This window comes from Monodelphis domestica, chromosome 8, assembly GCF_027887165.1.
Source record: "Monodelphis domestica isolate mMonDom1 chromosome 8, mMonDom1.pri, whole genome shotgun sequence".
NCBI classification, from domain to species: domain Eukaryota; kingdom Metazoa; phylum Chordata; class Mammalia; order Didelphimorphia; family Didelphidae; genus Monodelphis; species Monodelphis domestica.
The window spans coordinates 159,612,963-159,630,795 of record NC_077234.1 but is presented as its reverse complement, the minus strand read 5'-3'; positions in this window follow the sequence as shown (position 1 = coordinate 159,630,795).

The window sequence follows — 17,833 nt, the reverse complement described above, 5'->3', positions numbered from 1 at the left end:
AACAGAGTAGGCTGAACATAATTGGTTGATGATTCGGGGGCATCACTCTGAATATCAATCGTGTTGGGGAATAATAATTCAATAATGCATTAGAACAGGGGTTCTTAACCCAGGCTTCATAGATGGATTTCAAAGGAGTCTGTGAGCTTGGATAGGATTACCTCTTTATTTTCACTAGCCTCTAATTGAAATTTAACATTCTTTCCCATTATTTAAAAATAGTAGTCTGAGAAGGGGTTAATAGGCTTCAACAGACAAAAAGATGAAGAACCTCTGCTTTAGAGGTATCTGAGATCTGTACAGTTTTGCCCCTATATTATACAGGCCCAGAATGGCCATGCTTTTATAGTAGATCTTTCTATAAAGTCAGCTAGGTGGTACAGTCCATAGAACACTGGGCTCAGAGACCTGAGTTCAAATGTAGCCTCATATACTTCCTAGCTGTGTGACCCTGGGCAGTTCTGTGTCAGTTCACCGGTTATAAAATAGGGATAGTAAGAGTACTTACTTCCCAAGGTGGTTGTGAAGATAAAATGAAATATTGGTAAAGCACTTGGCACATAGTAGGTGCTATAAATATAAATGTTATGATGATGTTTCCTCCTACTTTACTCACATTTTTTTTGTGCTGCTGACAATGTTCTACTTTTATAAGCTTCCTTCCTTATTTGTTGGTTCTTGTCTCTTGTCCATTATAACAGAGAAAGAACTAAAAGTTGCCTGAAGAAGACTGGAAGCCTAAATCAGTTACCTTAAGTGTATTGATTACAATCAATAAGTTCTTACACAAGGGTGGCTATAATCTATCCCCTATGGAGCAGAGTATAAAGATTTTGTGATAGCTGTTTTCTTAAACCATTAGGACCTCACCATTGGACGGTATCATAGTGATTTTCTACCTTAATTACTACTCCCCAGAAGATTTACTGACAAGTGGTTATCAACCAATGAATAAGTATCAAGCAATGAATAAGCACTGTGTTTGGTGATGGGGATACAAAGTTAAATAATAAACAGTCCCAACTCTCATACTTCTTCTTCTTGGAGACCTTCAGTGACTTCAAGGGAACTTAATCCCACCTAAATCAATCTATTTCAATTTTACTTTTTGGATAAAAGTTCATGTTAATCTAAATTTTGCTTTCTTATAACTTCCAACCACGAGTTCTCTGATTTACATGACCAAATAGGATTTATTTAATTTGATTTGCACAAGAGAGTCTTTCAAAGCTGGAAAACTGCTCTCATGTTCCTCCCCACCAACTCCCTCTACATGTTAAGCATTACTAGTTTCTTCAAAACTAGTTACTGGTTTCCAACTGTTGACTCCTCTTATCCTATTTATTCTTAGTGATGAAAACTCTATGCTAGCCTTTAGGATCTTCATTTTTCTCCCAAGGTCTTTATAATCATAGAGATTCTCTCCAGGTCCCTTCTAGCAATGTTATTTTTGTCTTGTGATAGGAATCACAAGAAATGGGTAGCTGTCTTCAGGTTTGCTAAGCCTTGAGGAGTTCAGTCATAGCTCATATGCACATCCCAGGTAAAAAGAATACTTCATGCTTGTTGATATCACGCTGACACATGACATCCCTTGTCTCTCAACAGGAAGATACAGTCTACCATGACACTTCTTTTCTTTAATTCAGGGATGTCACATCTGGGTGGCATCTATGAATTCCTACTTACTGTTTCAGTAGATCCTGGAAGTTGCTTCAGCCTCAGAAGATCCATGTTCATAATCTGAAGGAAGATCTGAGTATTGATAATATAGCTCCAACTACTAAGATCTTTCTCTTCCATCCACATGTCACTCCCTTTCATTCCCTTGTTCTGGTTTCCCCTTTTGTCTTCTTAGAATCTTTTCTTCTTTGTTTTCTCCTTGGACCATGATTGGATCATGTTCGTTTTCTCCTTGGATCATTCTTCTGAGAAGCATTTCTTTATCCCCTGGTAAGCTGATAAGTGGAGAATGTTCCTCTAGTCTTTTGTATTTCTATATTGAGCAAATGGATAAAATGTTTTAGTTAGCATATGTATATTTGTGGGATTCCTTGAGTAAGTATAAAAATCATTTATTAAATACTTATTAGGTATCAAGCATTGCACTAAATACTAGTAATTACAAATACTTTACAAGCAAAAAAAAGACAGTCCCTTCCCTCAAGGATCTGACATTCTAATGTGGAAAGGAATGGGGAAAAAAAGAAAAAGTAGCAGTTTGGGGGGGGTAGGATTTGTTAAGACTACCCTAGAAGGCAAGCTGTTGGTGAAGTGGCAGCTAGTGGCTCATTGGATGGTATTAGACCTGAAATCAGGAAGGTTTGAGTTCAAAACCAGTCTAATGTACTGAATAGTTGTGTGATCCTGGGCAAGTCAATTTACCTCTACTTGAATCTGTTTTCTCAACTATAAAATGGGACTATTAACAGTACCCATCTGCCATAAAGGGTTGTTGTTATGATCAGATGAGACAATATTAGTAAAAAGTGCTTATCAGTGTCTAGAACATAATAGGTGCTATATAAATGCTTCTGAGGAGGCAAAAAAAAAAAGTCAGGAGAGAAGTGAGCATGAATGTCCTGCCTCCTGAAGTGATATTCCTGGAGTTTTTTTTTTTGACTATGATAAAATTTTCCAAAATTAAGATTCTCAATAAGGAGTCATTTAGTCTTATGAATTGCCTTTGTTGTTGTTGTTGTTGTTGTTGTTGTTGTTGTTGTTGTTGTTGTTGTTGTTGTGGGAGCATGTTAATTTCGAATAGCTCCTACTTGATGCCACAGGTAGGTGACTCATATCTCATCCTTTCCTTCAATTTTTTTTTTAACTTTGGGAAGTCTTTGTTGACCTTTTCTGAGTTTTAATGTAAAATCAGCTCTATATGCTAACAAAAGAAGTTCTACATCTTCACCTGCTTTACGGCCAAGTGGAACTATTGACCATGGCTCTTTAATAAGACATTAAACCAATTTTTAGAAAGCAGGCAAATTTCTCAGTCCAAAGGCAGATACTAAGCTCATAACCCCCCTCTGCCATTACAAATACTCTAGTTGGATTAGGTTTCTGATCCAAGGCCATTTGCCTAAAATCTCCACTTACCTCAATATATAACATCTTAGAGGTTCTGCATATAAAACTGTGTTCGCTATTTTTATAGCAATCTCTTTATTCTTCCCTGATAGAGGTTCTATCACATTTTCCACAGAGAATGCTCACCTTCTGTACCTAGTAAGTTACTAAGTCTTAGCAATTCTATTTCCATTGTCTTTCTCTCTACTCATGACATGATAATCCCAGTTAGACCTTCAGCACTTTTTACATGGAGTATTATAAAAATCCTCTTAATTATTTTTTTCTGTTTTCATTTTTCCCTTTACTGATCTATTCTCCACCATCTGCCAAAAGAATCTTCTTGAAATACAGGTCATACCTGTCATATCCCTGCTCAAGAAGCTTCAGTGGCTCCCTCTTACCTATAAAGTAAAAAAAACAAAGACTCTAGCTTGATATTTTAAAATCCTTCATAGTCTGCATTTAATCTCCCATTTCAGACTTATAGAATTATTACTCATTGCTTCTCTTCATATATTTTATGTTCTAACTATTAACTATGATTAATTATCAGTTATTATTAGCTCTGGCCTATTAATTATTCTCTAAAATCAGTTTCTATTTCCCACCTCCATAGCACAAGCATAGGCAAAAAAAAATTCCCCAAGTTTCTCCCTTTTGCCTCTTGGAATCTGTAGTTCCCTTCAAGATGATCTCATGTGCCATGTCCTTCAGAAAGCTTTTCCTGATCCCCTTTCTCTCTCCTTACATATATTTACTTTTCTGATCACTTATTAGTATACTTCAGTAAAATATAAGTTCCTTCAAAGCAGGGCTTATTTCCATTTAGGAGTTTGTATTTCTAAGACCTCTCATAGTGTCTGGGTTACAGAGTAAGCACTTAATAGTTGAATTGAATCAAATTGATTTATCCAAGAGTGTTTTAGTTGTAGATATAAGCTATAAATTGTTTTTGTGCTTTCGTTTAATTTTCTATGTCACAGAAACTAGTTTTAGCAACTGGACAACTGGAGGAGACCATGGGATCAGAGAAGGTCTGCTTAGCTTTAGCTTTAAGCTTCCCTCCACCTCCATTCTGTTACTGAACATCTTTCCATTAGTTGGGAGGTGGTAACCTAATTGGATTATTATCCCCTGTATCTATAGAGTACACAGCCAAATTGGTTCTGCCTGGTTTGTCTTGAAGTATATCTTTGAATATGCTAAGCACAGACATAATTCTTTTTCTTTCTGACTGAAAAATATTCTCAGACTATTCTAATTGTTTCATGCTACAATTTTCCAAGCAATAAAGAACCATGTCAATTACTTCTTCCCTCTCATATTCTAGTTTCTTCCAACAGAAGAATGAACTATGACATCCTGAACAAGTCTTTGTCAACTCCATTCCATTTAACAACTATTCCAATACAGAAGAAGGTCACTAGGAGAAATATCAACAATCAGATATGCAGAGATACCACTCTGATGGCAGAAAGTGAAGAAGCATCAAGAAGCCTCTTGAAGGGTGAAAGGAAGAGAGTGTGAAAAGTGGCTTAAAGCTTAACATCAAAGAAACCTAAGATCTTAACAGCTGGTACCATCACTTCCTGGCAAATAGAGTGTGAAGAAATGGAAGCAGTGTCAGGTTTTATATTCTTAGGGTCAAAGATCACTGCAGATGACCTTTGTGACTTTCTTGACTTTGAGCCATGAAATTAAAAGATATTTACTCATTGGACGGAAGGCTATGGCAAATTCAGACAGCATATAAAGAAGTAGAGACATCGTCTTGCCAACAACGGTTCATATAGCCAAACTCTGGTTTTTCTAGTAACAATCTATGACTATGAGAGTTGAACTAAAAGGAAAGCTGAGCACTGCAGAATTGATGATTTCAAACTGTGGTGCCAGAGAAGACTTTTGAGAGTCTCTTGGATAGCAAAGAGATCAAATCAGTTAATACTTAAAAAATTAACTCAGACTATTCACTAAAAGGTCAGATGCTGAAGCTGAAGCTTAAATACTTTGGTTGCATAATGAGAAAACAAGATTCATTGGAGAAGACCTTGATGCTGATAATTAAAGGCAAAAATAGAAGGGCATAGCAGAAGATAGAATGGATAGTGTCATGGAAACAATGAATATGAACTTGGACAGACTTCAAGAAATAGTAGAGGACAAAAGGGTCTGGCATGCTATGGTCTATGGCTTCAGGAAGAGAGACAGACATGACTGAATTATTGAATAATAGCAATAACAGAATATAAGTATAGACAAAAAAATAGCCCCTCCCCTCAAGGAGCTTACATTCTTCTGAGAGAAAATAATGGTGTGCATATAAATTAGTGCAAAATATATAAAAAGCAAATGCATGTCCTTACCCACTGTTAGGGGCAGGACATGGAATTCAGCAAAGGAGATGAAGAAGGAACATTTAGGTAGGCAGTTAAGAAGAAAACTAGGAATTATCAGTATTATAAAGGCTGAGGAAAAAAATATCTAGGAGGAAGGGATGATCTATAAGTCAAGAAAGGTGGGAAAGGTAAAAAAACCTGGACTAGGCTGGTGACAGCAGGAAGAGAGAAGGAATGTGAGATATATTACAAAAATAGTAGCAATAAGGCTTGATGACAGATTACATGGAAAGGAAGAGGGAAGGATCAAAGATGGCACTGAAACTCTCATTGAAAGAGAAAAAATGACAGGGAAAATGATGGTAATATCAAGATTTACAATAATCTGTCACCTGCACTATCATCCCAGCAGGAATTCACTAATCCCTACATGGTCTACACATGGTTAATAGCAAGAAAATTTCAGCCATGTTAGCTTTTTATGGGGAACAATCAATCGCTTGTAGAATTCCTGAAGGATTAGTTGATTCTTGGCTATACATAATCTGTAAAGCCACACGTTTCCTCGTAAAGTTTGCTGCTGAGATTTTGCTTTCTTAAGTAATGAGAACTCACAAAAGTGTTTTCCCAAGACACTTAATCTAGTTAGATTGCCTTTCTCATGTGTTTAAAGTTATGCCACATTCCCAACCAAACCATTAGTTTTCTCTGATTATATTAGGAGATGATTAGTTTTCATAATATTCAACAGATTCTTGGCTAATGTGATTACAATTACATTTCTCATGTCAGGCCCTTCACTTCTGGAAGAATAAAAATGATTTTTCAAAAGTGTAAAAAAAAAAAGCCTCATCATCAATGGGCACTGGTAAACTCACAGCTGGGACGAAAAATATATCAAATGTGACAATGAGTTGAGTTTATGGAGAAGTAAGTTAATCTTGTTTTACTGCATTTTCAAAACACAAGGAAGCAATTTCATTTCTTTAAAATGAGCTTTTACTACACTTGTGTCAAGGCAAAACACAAGAAAATTCTTGACTCGGAGTCAAAAAATCATGATCATAAAATCACAGGACCTCAAAGGTCCTCTCATCCAACTGCTCCAGGACCAAGAATCCTCTAGACAACCTTGCCAACAAGTGGTCATCCAGCCTTTGCTTGAATAAATTGAGTGATTAATCAGATCAAACTTCCAACCAAGATTCCTGAATGAAAAGAAAAAGACAGATCAACTTCTGTAAACTTTCTCTAGAATTTTTGCAATGTCTAGCACAGAGCTGATAATGAATAAACGTTTATTACCAGCTACTCCAATAGAAATCAAAACAAATCATGCTATGATAAATAATGATCAAGAAATACAATGAGGAAAAAACAAAAACAAACAGAAATACAATGAGAAATTTGTTCCATCACAGAACCGCAAGAGTTAAGCAGAAGCCCACTGCCATTAGCAAAGCCAATGCAAGCAAACAAGGCTATAGAGTGTGAACACAAAGACCCAAGAATTAGGTAGCCTCCAGGGTTCTGTAATCAGAGGTATCAAGAACAGAGGATTCCCCAAGAAAGCCCCATTGAGGTTAGAAACACAGAGTGTTGACATTGGAAGTGCCTAAGAGTAGTAGCAACCAATTCAGACATGGTAGCACTCAGACTGGTATACCCAAGGGCTCCGAGGCCCCAGCAGTTTGTGATGAGATGTCATATAGGACCCTGACTATCCAATGCTTTTGACCTCATATGTCAACACACAAAATTAGGACACCCAAAGATAGGCCAAAAAGGGTCAACCACTCCACTCAAAAGCATACCAAAAAGTCTGATTCTGAAATGAATGCTATATCTAGAGCAATACCCAAGGCTATAACTGTGGCTAATTTTGCTCTGCTCATTAAGATACAATACATTTCATTTTTAATATCATTCATTGTTCCCCAAATTCAATGTCTTCTTGCAGAAAAAATGTGAGTAATGTCCAAATCTGAGATTTCTGAGGGGGCATGCATACACTCTGCCTCATTCGTTTTTTGCTTACTATTTATTTGTTGACTGTAAATCAAAATTTCAACCTCCTTTTTCCTCTGTCTTCTCTTGTATCTCTTTCTGACAATCTTACACAAAATCTAGCAGACCTAAAAGACATAGTTCTTGCTTCAGTAGAACTCAGCAGACATGACATCCAAATAGTAGGACTGACTGAAACAAGACTGGCAACTGAAGGCCAGCTTACTGAAGTTGCAGCTGGATACACTTTTTCTGGAGTGGTCACCATGATGAAGGGTGCTATGAAGCTTTGGAGCATTCATAATCAAATCTTATCTAATCAACAAATTTGTATGCTCCTCAACAGGAGTGAATGACAGCCTCATAAATGGGATTGCCACTTGCAGGAAAATGCCACACCACCATCATCACTGTATATACTCACACCGTGAAGTACCCTGATGAGGGAAAAAAATTTTTTTTATGAAGAAACCTGGAGACTTCATCAACAGGGTACACAAAGACATCAAGCTTGTAGTTTTGGGTTACTTTAATGCCAGAGTAAGGCACAAACTATGAACTATAATAGGGTGTTTGTAGGAGGAATGGAGTCAGAAACAGCAACAGCAAAGGTCACTTACTATTGAAGGTTATTCATGACTGTATCACCAAACTCTCTTCCATTTACCTAAATTCAATAAAACTTCATAGACCTACATTCACTTCAAACATTAACATTTAATAGACTTATGTGATTGTAAGGAGAAGAGACAGAAAGGATATGAGAGTGATAAAGATGATGCATAGAGTGCTGGACCAATCACAGACTTATCTCCTACAAGCTAAATATCCTCATTCAACAAAAGTGGCAGCCCCAAGGCAAGATGACTACCAGAAGACTTAATGTCAATAGGTTAGAGAGCTTCTTTGAGCAAAAACAGTTTGTTGCTGACTTAGAGGGAAGGCTGAGCTAGGACACAGTTGATAACAGTGAAGCAGAAAAGGGGTGGTCAATTTTCAGGCTTTGGGGTTTAATAAAAATGATGGAGAAATCCAGAAGCTATGAAAAGAAAAGTGAGAATTCTACAAGATTTACCAGTAAGAGAGTTTCGAAGACAGCTTTTGACCCTATCAAAAATAAAGTATAAATGAAGCTTAGATGGATGCTATATTTTTGACTCAGTGTGAAGGGAGATGAAATTCATTTTTATGCTGATTGTAACAACCCAAAGCACTTCTGTGATGCCCTGAGGGCTATTTATGGGACAAAGTACATCTCAGCTACATAGTGCTGACTGAATTACACTGATCATTGACAAGCACATGATCCTGAAGAGATGGGCTGAACACTTCCATAGTATTCTCAACAAACTGTCATCAATTAATGCTTAAGTCATTGACAATATTCCTGAGATTGAAGTCAATCTCTCTAGCTAAACTTCCAACTAAAGAAGAGATTTTGAATGCTATTAGGCTCCTCTCATATGGCAAAGCGCCTGGTGCTGATTCCATTCCAGTAGAGACTTGCAAGGTAGGAGGTCCACTACGCGTGCAAAAGCTGACTAGAATCTTTTAGGTTATATGGTAAGAGAAGATTATGCCCAGGAGAACAAGGGTGCCTCCATTGTTCAAATCTATAAAGGAAAAGGAAATAGTTTGTCTAGTGATAATCCGAGGGGGACCTCTAACCTTAGTCATTGCCAGCAAATTTCTTGCCAGAATCCTCCAACGCTGGTCCTTCACCTGAAAGATGGTCATATATCTAAAAGTCAGTGGGACTTCAGAATGGGCTGAGAAACAGTATACCAGTGCCATACTAGGAAACTGAATCCCTTCCATTTAAATTGACTAAAAAAGATTCTGAAGATTATCTGGCAAGATAAGTAAAGGATAACAAAGATCTTTTTTTTTTTAACTGTGTGTTATTTAAGGCAGAAGGTCAAGGGAGGTTACGTGACTTGCCCAGGGGTCACATAGCTAGGAAGTCTCTGAGGCCAGATTTAAACCTAGGACTTGCCATGTCTAGGCCTGGGTCTCAATCCACTGAGTCATCTAGTAGCACCCCCCCCCCAGATTCTTTTTCAAGTTGATCTGCCAAGCATTCAAACTCTATTGCAGAGTGCAACTCCAATGGACTATCCATGTTTGCCTAAAAGACTATTTTATAGACAACTCAGACAAGAGAAATACTCACCTGGAGGTCAGAAGAAGTGTTGAAGGACACTCTCAAGGTCTCTCTGAAGAACTCTGGTATTGATTGCGAGACATAGGCGACACTGGCACAGGACCATCCAGCATGGCAAGCCCACATCAAAGAAGATATAAGCAAAGCAGAATTGTAGCAGTTCAAAAGAAATGGGAGATGTGCACATTTTTAATCATCTTCTTTCCAAATATTCATAAGGGCTATTTATGCCTGACCTATGGCAAGAGTCTTCTGAGCTTGTATTGGTGTGATCAGTCACAGTCAGACACATTGTACATTAACTTTGACATAGTGATGCCGCTTTAGTTCCTGAATATGGACAACAACCCATCAAGCATATTTCCTCCACAGCCACATCTTTTAAAAATTTTCTCTTTCTTCAAAGCCTACCTCCATGAATCCTATCTTGAACCTTCCCAGTCCTCTCTACCACCAATTGAAAATGGTATGTCAGAGCAATTTAGCTGTCTCTTCATTGATTCCTTTCTTAGACTACCGGATGTTGCATTATCTATCTATCTATCTATCTATCTATCTATCTATCTATCTATCTATCTATCTATCTATCTCTTTTGATCATATTGCTTTTCATCTTTGTATCCCTAGCACTTAGCATAGTCCCTGCAACATAGTAGATAATTAGTAAACATGTGTTGAATTAAATTAGACCTTTAACACTCTTTTTCTTGGGTTTTTGTCCTTCATACTCGAAAGGGACCAAAATCACATGGCTGGTGATGTCTGTTGACTTGAGCACAAATTGCATTTAATTTAGGCAGAGTTGCATAAAGTTGTTGGCCCCACTCTCTTCCAAAGTCATCAAAATCCAGTGGCAAGACAAACGTCAAGATGACTGGTGATGACTCAGGATGAAGAGGATGAGCTTGGCTCTTCTGATGTCTAATCAAGCTCTGAGCACTTCCTAGTGCCTACTTCCACCACCTCCATGGCCATTGGAACGAATTGTTGTCATATGCCTCTTCCACTGGAGAAAGTCTTCACATGCCTGAGGTAGATACCCCCCTAAATCACTGACAGGTTTGAGGCCTGGAGGTTACCTTCAGCCTAGTTTTGTCCATCTTCAGAGATGGTTTCCTGGAGGGTGGACATTGTACATACTACAGCCTCTTGGAGCTACAGTGAGAGTTGGGTGACAGGTGGACAGCAAAGGAGAAAATGGGCCCTGAAAAGGGCTTGGCAAGCCTTAACTCTTAAGGTACTAGTCTTCCCTGAAGACCCTGTACACTCCTCATTTCATTACACATCATAGAAAAGACTGAAAACAGAGTAAGAAAGACTTATTGGACAATCAACATGATATGATGCTCTTATGGATACACTTCATAGGATATAGAAATAGAAGGGACATCAAAATTGATCTAGTCCAATCCCTTTATTTTATAGATAATGTGAGGTTGATAGGGATAAAGTGACTTGCCCAAAGTCATATAGCTAGGATTCAAATTCAGGTGCTTTAATTCCAAATCCCAAGTTCTTTCCACTATGCCAGACTGTCTCATTAACCTATAAATGACAACCCAGAGGAAAAGAGGCAGCTGTATAAAAGAAAAAAACAGCTTCAATGCAACAGAAACTATTTGGGATAGGAAAAACTCTGGCACTCACCATGTACCTTAAAATGTCTCAATTGGTGTGTTTTCTGCTTCTGAATCAGACTCCCATAATGAATTATTACACATCTAGTTTTAACTATTGATAGTTTCTCTTATCTGGGTTCCAGAAACACAACCTTGAAAAGGATATGGATTCAAAGTCACCAGTCTCAATATAGCATCTACAATTTAATGAGTGCCATATTACCCGCTCTCCTTATTCTTGCTACCAACTCTTTTCATCAAATCAGCTTAAAGAATTTTGAAATGTTTACACATGACAAAATGTCAGAGCCTGAATACATGTGTGTAGAAAGCAAACCTTCCAACTTGGCTTAATATAAAGATTTTACTTCTTTGTGTTTAAAATGTGTTTGTTTCATAAATTTTAATGGTCTGTCTGGATGATTACATTACGTATTATATTAACAAGACTGCAAAAACTATTAACCTTGATTTGTTCATAATAAAGGAAATTGCAGAATCACTTAGATTTTCCGTGTTCTTTTCTGAAGGCTAAGTTATTTGTTGAAATGCTTTTGTTATGAATTTCAAAAACATTCCAGTTTTAGGGTTGTAGCTCCATATGCATATTTTTAAAAATTATTATCCCCATTGTAAATAGTGCAGAATATCTAAGCTAAATGAATCCTGGGATTCATCCATGGGATGCATGGCAATTCTTTGAAATAACAGACTTCAAACTTGACGAGACTTTATAGAAATAAGTTTCTATAAAGGCAAATATTAGATGAAGGGTCAGCAAAAGGCAAGGAGATGGGAGATGAGAAGAAAGAAGCTAGGAATTAGACCCAGATTAGACTTTAGAGGTGAGCTAGTACACTCCCCACCCTGCTTCATTCCCTTTTTATAGATTAGTAAACAGAGGTCCAGGGAAGTACAGCAATCTGCCCAAAGTCATAGAGGAAGTAATTGGCAGAACCAGTATTCAAAACCAGGTCACCCACCTCCAAATTCAATATTCTTTCCATTATAATGAAATGTCTAAGTCAATATTAGATGTATCTCCTTCAGGATTAATCCTTTTGTACCACTCCTACAACTCCATACACGCCCATAAGATTAATACAGACACCCTTAATTCTTAGCATATTGCTCCTAGGGTAGGGAGCAGTGGGGAAGAATGCCTATTCTCCCACTTAGGGCCATTTATGCATGACTACATGCAAAGATCTTAGACAACACCAGTTGGGGTCCTCTATCATACACCTCAAGGTATGTTGGAGACATTACTTACTGGTTTGTAGGAGCTGGTTGTTAAAATTTCCTAGTGAGCATTTATACCTTGGGAAATAACAGACACTACAGATCAAGGCTTGATTTATTGTTCTGTTGATTGCCTAGACTTTAAAAAGTAATAGAAAAAATGTTAAGAATAAAGATTAAATTTAAAAGTGTGTCACATGTCCCTCCCTGCCACAGAGATCTGGTTGTTAAATATTTATCAACATACCTCATTATTTCATCTCCTGACAATCTAATAAACTTTAAAAAATGAATTGTTATAGAAGACATAACAATAGTTCACATTTATACAATCATTTTACAGTTTTAATAATAAAATATCTAATATTTTTATAGTGTTCTAAAGTTTGCAAAGCACTTTATGTAATTTTAGAAGATCCTCACAGTGATTCCACGAGATACATGCTATGGTTATCCTTATTTTATGGGAGAGAAAACTAAATCAGATTCAGTAATTTATCCAGGGTTATATAGTTAAGTAGTTGCTTGCAGCAGTATTTGAACTCAGGTCTTCCTGACTCCAAGTCCAACATTGTCTCTAATACACTTCTTCCTAACCCACATCTAAGTATTTTCAGTACCAATGACCCTGTGAGATATGTAGTACAAGCATTATTATCCTCTAAGGAAAAAAATGAATGAAGAAGCATTCATTAAGGATCTATAGAAACAAAACAACCAATAAAGAAAAGATAGTCAAGGAACTCACAGTTTAATTGAGGGGAAACAGTACATATAACAGATAAAAGAATTAGAGTTGGAAGGGACATTAGAGATCATTAAGATCATTTTGCATTTTACAAGTGAGAAAATGATGCCCAGAGAAAGTAAGTAAAATTTCCAGGGTCACACAGCTAGGAAAAATCCAAGGCAAGAATTTAGCCCAGGTTTTCTTGACTCCAAGACCAATGCTCTATCCATGACTTCACACTGTGGAGCCAAAGGAAAGGTCCCTGGAACTCTTTTTGAAAAAAAATTTCTAAATCCTTACCTTCCATCTTAGAATCAATATCATATAATGATTCTAAAGCAGAAGAGAGGTAAGGGCTAGGCAATGGGGGTTAAGTGACTTGCCCAGGGTTGCATAGGAAGTGTCTGAGGTCAGATTTGAACCCAGGATGTCCTGTCTCTAAGCCTGGCTATCAATTCACTGAGCCACCTAATCCCCCCCCCCCTTAGAACACTTAAGGACATTAAAAAAAAAACAGGACAGATGGCAAGGTCCAGGAATACTTGGGTACACTGGGGAAAAGGGAATGGAATTATATTGCACCTCCTACCGTATGCCAGGCACTGTGCCAAACACCTTTTTACAAACATGATCTCACCTGAGCCTTGTACCAACTCTGGGAGGTAGATCTTATTATTATCTCCATTTTACAGTTGAAGAAACTGAGGCAAAAGGGGAAGTAATGTGACTTATCAAGGATTGCATAACTAGTAAATATTTGAGGCTGGATTTGAACTCAGGTCTTCCTGACTCCAGGCTCAGAATTCTATCTACTGCTCCACCAATTGCCATTGGTAAGTGAAATGGCAGTGTCTTAGGATCTGGAGTGGTAGGACAGATGGTTGATCCTAGTGGTCCTCTCTATCTTGCCATAAGGATTGCAGATGGTGACTCCCAGATCACCCAAGCAGTATGAATAGCTGTATAGATCTTCCTCAGTTTGGATTCCAGGGTGGAAGAAGAGAGAAGGAAGATGACTCTTACTGGTTGGCCACTTACTCAGAGAGTTGTGGTGACTTGCCCACAGTCTGGGACCTTGGACAAATAATCTGTCAAAACTCTAAGGAGCTCTCTAAAACGGTAAGTTGCAAGAGAGTTGACAATATGCATTGGTAAGTGAAGTTTCTTCACCAAGAATTTCCAATTCCATTGAAATCACAAATCTGGGGTAATCCTCTTAGTGCTTACCTCACAGTGCTGTTTCCAGGAAAATATTCTGTAGACTTCAAAGCACTATCAAAACATTAAGCTATTATTTTTTAGAGAATAATCAATTTTTCCTTCATCTACATTTTGTGACGTCTTTGTAAAGACATTACAGTAGGCATTAATTAATATAATTATAAATTTTATATAGATTTATAATATAGTTTATATTTTGTAATATATTTATAATATAATTAATATAATAATTAATATTCCTATTAACTGCACCCCCAAAACTTCTTTAGTTCCCATCATTAACTTTTTCAACCAGTTTATAACTTTGCTATTGTAGAAAAGGTATATTAACTTTACTTGGAGAGATTTAGGACAAGAAAGTAAAATATTGCCCAAGCCTTCTCTATGGATCAGTGAACTTGGCCTCCCTTGGTACCACACCTATGACATTTTTCATTTTTACGATCTACAACTCACCACTGGGATCCGCCATACTCAATACCAAAGTTTCAATCTTTCTGTCAACTCCGGGAGTTGAGATCTGCATCTGGCAATTTCTAATAGTACGCCCACATTCTTCCTCTGCACATCAATCTAGAGTAACATGGATCGGTGATTGCTCAAACATAAATCTGTCAATCACTTTCCTCCTTAGCTCTCATCCCCCCTCTCCCTCATCACTGAATCAGTCCCAAAGGTGTGGCTCGCCTGTTGCTCAATGTTGCAGGCTCACAGTGCTGCACCCACATCTACCACATGAAGGAGCTGACCATGATGCTTGCAGAAGCCAGTAGTACTACCCTGTTCCACAAAAGTCTCTTGAAAGAGCATGGATAAGACCACATCTAGGAAAGCTAGCAGTTTTCCAAGAGAAATTCTAGCATACAACATGAATCACCTGGATGAGTAACCACCTCTAACCTGGAAAAAACAACTGCTTCTAACAGCTCAGGACAAAAAAATGAGGTTGTTATTTGTTAACTCATCTGATCTGTTAGATTCTTTGGTCCACAGTGAACAAACTGCCTATGTTCTGGACCAAGTCCCTGCTCTTTTGTGTATGTGCAAGTCACCTTAACATTGAATCAGACACTAAGCTGTAGCATCATTTAAATGCTTCAGGTAATGTACTTTGCAACTTTGACTAGGTTATAAGCACCTGGGGGGTAGGGAAGGTACCTTATTTATTAGACCTATTAGATTAGATTCCACTTATTAAATTTATTAGATAGATCTACTCTCCAGGGACAGCATCTATTGAAAACATTTGCCAAATAAATGAATGATTTTAAAATTAAGTAGAAGGTGGAGCAACTAGGTGGCTCAGTGAAATGAGAGCCAAGTCTGGAGATGGGAGGTCCTGAGTTCAAATTTGACCTCAGAAACTTGCTAGTTGTATGATGCTGGGCAAGTGTAATGCAGGGATTAGGAGAAGGGATAGTGATGACGGAGAGAAAAAGGGAATGGGATTGAGAGAGTGAAGAGATCCTTCTCCTCCTCCCTCCTTCTGAGGGGAGATAGCCATATCCTGCCTCCTTGAAAGGGAAGTATGTCTCCCCAGAGAATGTTTTCTGAGAGACAGAGGACAGGAGACTAGAGAGGGAAGACTTAGTGAGATGACAAGATGCCCCCCTCCAAGGAGCCTTGAGAGGCAAGATGATTTCTTATGCCTCTGCTTCCCCCAGGGACATCAATTGTCAGTCCCTTTTAGAATCTTGGGACTACCCAAGTACCAAGGAGAGAGATCAGTTCCTTGGGTCAGGCAATCTTGGATCAAAGGGATCTGGAAGTCAACTCCCTTTTGGGGAGAGGTGTGACCCTCCCCAAATCTTCCATCCCCTTAACTATATTGTTATTATTGAAATTAACTAAATTTCATGTATCAGGTGATTTTGGGGGATTCTAGCAGGAAAGAGGTATCAAGGGTATCAAATAGAAATATAGGTAAACAGGGAAGCCCTACGGTTACCTGTTCTAGCAGACTGGTCCTCCAAAGTCTAGGGGTTCAAGGCTTCTCAGCCTTGATCCCTCTTTCTTGCCAACTGCCTGTTAATCCCTACTCTTAAGCTGACTAAAACTTGATTGTGGAAGTTCAGAGACAGGTGAGGGAGATAGAGAGGCAGAGAGAGAAATCCTCTGGAAAGGATCTATGGATGGTTCTCTTCAAAAAGTCCCAATCCACAGCCCCACTGAGGACTTTAGACTGCTGTCACAAAGAGTTTGGTTGGAAGTGTTCAGGGGTTCAGAAAGGACAGTAGATCTCCAAAGGAATAGGTTTCTCCTTAGCTTCTGGGGATCCACCTCTCTCCTCTCCTCCCCCCCCCCAAGCCAGAAGTGAGTTGTCAGTTGGGTCTCCAAGCCTCTGTTCCTTCCTTAGAACTCTCAGCTTTTTTCTTTCCCTTCCCCCACTCCTCTTTCTGCAGATCTCTCCAAGAGATGATCTCTTGTCTGTGTAAAATCTCTCTTATCTTACACAAGTCTCTGTTGCCTAGCCCTTACCACTCTTATGCCCTAAGATCAATATACAGTATTGATCCTAAGACAGAAGGTGAAGGTTTAAAAACAATGAAATGGAAGGTTGAGAAGGATCTGATTAACTCTGATAGCACAGGTCATGATAGAATTTCTTTTTAGATTTCCAGTTACCGTGATTTGGGAAGTAAAGTGGCTTAGAGTACAGAATGGTACATAAGGAGACAGGAAGATCTGGGTTCAAATTTCACTTTAGACATTTCCTAGCTGGGTAATTTCAGGCAAGTCACTTAACTTTTCTCATCCTTTCAATTGCTTCATCTTTAAAATGAGGATAAGAATAGCCTAGGGTAGCTGTAAGGATCAAATGAAAATACATACATACATATATAATATATAAAATTTATACACACATATATACATTTATAAATTAGTTATATATAATGCATGTACACACATGTATATATGTTCAGTTGTTTAAGTCATGTCTGATTCCATCATTCCATTTATATACACCTATATGCCCATATATGCATACACATGTATACATGCTAGTTTATATGTATGTGCATGCATGTGTGTATATACCTAGATGTACACATACATGTGTATACAGAGAGAGGGTTCTTATATCAGCAGCTAAGAGTATACCATGGAGAGAGGGCTCAATGTGGAGTTATGAAAACCCAAGTTCAAGTCTGGACTCAAACACTTATTGGCTCTGTGATCCTAAACAAGTCATTTAATCCCTGCCTCAGTTTTCTCATCTATAAAAATGGGGATAATAATAGTACCTACCTCCCAACTGTAAGGATGGAATAAGATAATATTTGTAAGTGTTTTATAAACTGGTAAACCTTAACACTTTCTCTTTATCCATATATATGTATATATATAAAGATTTATTTATATATAAGTATATAGTGTTTATATTTATATTTATGCATACATATATAATGTTCATTTATTCGTATATGTAGAGATAGATTTG